This window comes from Dermochelys coriacea, chromosome 2 (genome assembly GCF_009764565.3).
Source record: "Dermochelys coriacea isolate rDerCor1 chromosome 2, rDerCor1.pri.v4, whole genome shotgun sequence".
NCBI classification, from domain to species: domain Eukaryota; kingdom Metazoa; phylum Chordata; order Testudines; family Dermochelyidae; genus Dermochelys; species Dermochelys coriacea.
In genome coordinates this window covers 63,677,657-63,683,177 of record NC_050069.1, presented here as the reverse complement: position 1 = coordinate 63,683,177, position 5,521 = coordinate 63,677,657, and positions in this window count along the sequence as shown.

Here is a 5,521-nt window from a genome sequence, read left to right as displayed (position 1 = left end):
TCCCCAAATTATCCACAGTTAATATGTAAATGAGGTATTGCCTCATTCAGTAGACTCCCCTTGCTCTCCAGAACATGGCAGCAAAAACACAGTTGATATGTAAATAAGGTACTGCCTCACTCAGTCACCTTTCTCTCATAGTCTTCTGACTACAGGCCTTACAGCACTAAGTTGGCAAGCATTTTGCCCTGTACAGATGTTTCTTGTAGGCATTATTTTGGTCATTTTTATGTTTGATCAAGGTCAAAATTGAGTCTTTTAATTATTCCTCTTCACTTGCTGCATTTGCATCATACATGAGCAGGTTTAAATCTGGGTAGAGTATAACCAAGGTGAAATGCTTCAATCATATATTTAAAGGATTCATTTTGCATATGCTGGTTTAAGGCAATATGGGGCCCTAAGCTTTATTTGTACATTCTACCACTTCCCCCGACCCTTTGTCTGTGTCTCTTCTTTGTTGGCTCCAGCCCTGCAATTGACAGAGTGTGAGAGGACGGCTATGCCTATGCAGATCTCCTTTGAAGTCAGTGTGGCTCCATATGGGTGCAGCAGTCTACCTGCTATGCTGGCAGTTGCAGGATCTGAACCTGAGACAATCAACTCATCAGGGCAGGGATTGTTTATTTCAGGTGTAGTAACAGGATCTAACCCTGATTGGGGTCTTCACATACTATCAGAATGCAAATAAATAATCATCATCATCATAGCAATAAATAAATAATACATACACACTTAACCCAAGGTTTATTTATCATTAATTAAATGAACGATAAGGGATCTAAATTCTAGCCATTAGAGCAGGTTGAAAAGAAAGCAAAATATGTCAGGGAAGGCATTTATAACAATCTGAGAAATTATAACCAGCTCTATTAATTGTGCTGTTTATTTCTTCAGACAAGCAAACTGCCTATTTTTAATACCAATTAAAGGAAGAAGCTGTGTCGACTGTGTATTATGTATGCCGTAAATTGGGATGAATATTGGGATGAATTTTGTTTTTTTCCAGTTGGTTTATTGTGTGATCCCGCGGCAAATTTTTAGTATATATTGGATCACTAAAATGACAATGGCAATACTCAGTGCTGGGTGCAGACTGAAAAAATGTAATGTCTAGCATTAATTTCAATAAAAAACAAACATTCATTTCTACCATACTCACACATTCCCCATTGATAGTCATTGCCCATTAACATTTGTTTTGATGATTGTTTTAGTCACAAGAATGTTCATATTAAGTGAACATTAAGTGTGTATGCAGCCATCTTGGAATCTTTTTAATTACCCTTTTCTTGTTCATGAATATTTTAGAAATCCAATGTAATTAGGGGAGCAATCACACATCACAAATAGTGAAAAGTCACAACAAATATTGAGCAAACAACCTTCAAATTATAATATTTATATATAATGTGTTCAAACAATTTCAAATACTGAACAAATCTAGAAAACATCAAAGTCTGTTTGATGATAATTCTCAAACAGAAAGAAGGAAGAAATTTGTTGGATACATTTTCAGCATAAATAGTTCATCCAGCTCTATTTAGGATTTATTTCTTCCCACCCTGGTTTAGAAGGCTACATGCCAATACTTGGTTCCAATCCAACAGCATCCCATATTTCCCAGGGAAGACAACTTTAAAATAAAATAAACATATACAATTTAAAACAATAGCAGCGGCAAAACCCCTAACAATTTCTTCAAAATCTCCCAGGGCATGAAGGATAGAGGCCATAACAGGGACCCAAAGCAGTGCAACATGAAACTTAAGGAGCTGAGGCAAGCCTACCAGAAAACCAGAGAGGCAAACGGCCGCTCCAGGTCAGAGCCCCAAACATGCTGTTTCTATTATGAGCTGCATGCCATTTTAGGGGGTTCAGCCACCATTACCCCAACCATGTTGTTTGACTCCTTCAATGGAGATAGAGGCAACACAGAAGCAGGTTTTGGGGTCGAGGAAGATGATGATGATGAGGTTGTAGATAGCTCTCAACAAGCAAGCGGAGAAACCGGTTTTCCTGACAGCAAGGAACTGTTTCTCACCCTGAACCTGGAGCCAGTACCCCCCGAACCCACCCAAGGCTGCCTCCCAGACCCTCCAGGCAGAGAAGGGACCTCTGGTGACTGTACCTTTTAAAATAGTATACATGGTTTAAAAGCAAGCATGTTTAATGATTAATTTGCCCTGGCATTCGCGGCTCTCCTGGATGTACTCCCGAAGCCTTTGCAAAAGGTTTCTGGGGAGGGCAGCCTTATTCCATCCACCATGGTAGGACACTTTACCACTCAAGGCAGGTAGCACATAGTCGGGAATCATTGTAGAACAAAGCATTGCAGTGTATGTTTGCTGGCATTCAAACAACATCCGTTCTTTATCTCTCTGTGTTATCCTCAGGAGAGTGATATCATTCATGGTCACCTGGTTGAAATAGGGTCCTTTTCTTAAGGGGACATTCGGAGGTGCCCATTCCTGCTGGACTGTTTGCCTGTGACTGAACAGAAATGTTCCCCGCTGTTAGCCACGGGGAGGGGGAAGGGGGGAAGGGCTAGCCATCCGGTGGTGGGAGGCAAAATGCGACCTTGTAACAAAAGCACATGTGCTATGTATGTAATGTTAACAGCAAGGTTTACTATGAAAGAGTGTACCCATTGTTCTATAAAATGTGTCTTTTTAAATACCACTGTCCCTTTTTTTTTCTCCACCAGCTGTATGTGTTTCAAGGATCACAGGATCTTCTCTTTCCCAGAGGCTAGTGAAGATTAGAAGGCAAAAAAAATGCACTCGCAATGAAATGTTCTCTGACCTCATGCTGTCCTCCCACACTGACAGAACACAGCAAAATATGTGGAGGCAGACAATCTCAGAGTGCAGGACAGCACAAAATGACCAGGAGGAGAGGTGGCGGGCTGAAGACAGTAAGTGGAGGGCTGAAGAGAGGGCTGAAGCTGAAAGGTGGTGGCAATGTGATGAGAGGAGGCAGGATTCAAATCTGAGGCTGCTGGAGGATCAAACTAATATGCTCCAGCGTATGGTTGAGCTGCAGGAAAGGCAGCAGGAGCACAGACCGCCGCTACAGCCCCTGTGTAACCAACCACCCTCCTCCCCAAGTACCATAGCCTCCTCACCCAGATGCCCAAGAATGCAGTGGGGGGACCTCTGGCCACCCAGCCACTCCACCCCAGAGGACTGCCCAAGCAACAGAAGGCTGGCATTCAACAAGTTTTAAAGTTTTAAAGTGCTGTGTGGCCTTGTCCTTCCCTCTTCCACCACCCGTCCCAGGCTACCTTGGCAGTTATCCCCCTATTTGTGTGATGATTTAATAAAGAATGCATGAATGTGAAGCAACAATGACTTTATTGCCTCTGCAACGGTGATTGAAGGGAGGAGGGGAGGGTGGTTAGCTTACAGGGAAGTAGAGTGAATTGGGGGGGGGCGGTTTCATCAAGGAGAAACAAACAGAACTTTCACACCGTAGCCTGGCCAGTCATGAAACTGGTTTTCAAAGCTTCTCTGATGTGCATCGCACCCCCCTGTGCTCTTCTAACCACCCTGGTGTCTGGCTGCACGTAACCAGCAGCCAGGGGATTTGCCTCAACCTCCCACCCCACCATAAATGTCTCCCTCTTAGTCTCACAGATATTGTGGTGCACAGCAAGCAGCAAGCAGCAATAACGCTGAGGTCTAACTGAGTCAGTAAACTGCGCCAGCGCAATTTTAAACACCCAAATGCACATTCTACCACCATTCTGCACTTGCTCATCCTGTAGTTGAACAGCTCCTGACTACTCTCCAGGCTGCTTGTGTATGGCTTCATGAGCCATGGCATTATGGGGTAGGCTGGGTCCCCAAGGATAACTATAGGCATTTCAACATCCCCAACAGTTATTTTCTGGTCTGGGAATAAAGTCCCTTCCTGCAGTTTTTGAAACAGACCAGAGTTCCTGAAGATGCGAGCGTCATGTACCTTTCCCGGCCATCCCACATTGATGTTGGTGAAACGTCCCTTGTGATCCACCAGTGCTTGCAGCATTATTGAAAAGTACCCCTTGCGGTTTATGTACTCGCTGGCTTGGTGCTCCGGTGCCAAGATAGGGATATGGGTTCCGTCTATGGCCCCACCACAGTTAGGAAATCCCATTGCAGCAAAGCCATCCACTATGACCTGCACATTTCTGAGGGTCACTACCCTTGATATCAGCAGATCTTTGATTGCGTTGGCTACTTGCATCACAGCAGCCCCCACAGTAGATTTGCCCACTCCAAATTGATTCCTGACTGACCGGTAGCTGTCTGGCGTTGCAAGCTTCCACAGGGCTATTGCCACTCGCTTCTCAACTATGGGGGCTGCTCTCATCTTAGTATTCTTGCACCTCAGGGCAGGGGAACGCAAGTCACAAAGTTCCATGAAAGTGCCCTTACTCATGCGAAAGTTTCACAGCTACTGGGAATCGTCCCAGACCTGCAACACTATGCGGTCCCACCAGTCTGTGCTTACTTCCCAGGCCCAGAATCTGCGTTCCACTGCATGAACCTGCCCCATTAGCACCATGATGCCCACATTGCCAGGGCCCATGCTTTGAGAGAAGTCTGTGTCCATGTCCTCACCACTCTCGTCACTGCGCTGACATCGCCTACTCACCTGGTTTTGCTTTGCCAGGTTCTGGTGCTGCATATACTGCTGTATAATGTGCATGGTGTTTAATGTGCTCCTAATTGCCAAAGTGATCTGAATGGGCTCCATGGTTGCTATGGTATGGCGTCTGCACAGAAAAAAGGCACGGAATGATTGTCTGCCGTTGCTCTTACGGAGGGAGGGGTGACTGATGACATGGCTTACAGGGTTGGCTTACAGGGAATTAAAATCAACAAAGGGGGTGGCTTTACATCAGGAGAAACAAAAACAACTGTCACACAGAATGGTCCCCTCAAGGATAGAACTCAGAACTCTGGGTTTAGCAGGTCAATGCACAACCCAATGCTCAACCCACTGAGCTATCCCTCCCCCCAGTAATTCAGGCAAGACTGAATCTCCATTAAACTTTTCAAGGTGCCCCTAACAGACCTCACCGAAATGATTGCCAGGCCATTGATTTCACGGAGAGATGGAGGGGGGAGCAAATGAATAAAAAACAAATCTGGTCTATTTCTTGTTTTGATCCACTCCATCTATCTTTTACATCTTTGGCTGGCAGCAGACGGTGCAGTAGGACTGCTAGCCATCCACATCTCCTGGCTGCTTGGCAGAAGCTGGGGCAATAAGACTGCTAGCCATCCTCATCTCCTGCCTGCCAGGCCGAAGATGGTACAACAGGACTGCCTGCAAGACTAAAGAGAATGACCTGGTCGAGTCACTCCTAATTTAGTTCCTGCGCCCATGTCCGCCCATGCGCTCCTGACTGACCTTACCGAGGTGGCCAGGAGCACCTCGGACACGATGACGACGGTTATCAGGCCTATTGCACCGGCTGCTGCCACAAGGCAATGAGTTGCTGCTGCTGTGTAGCAATGCAGTACCGCGT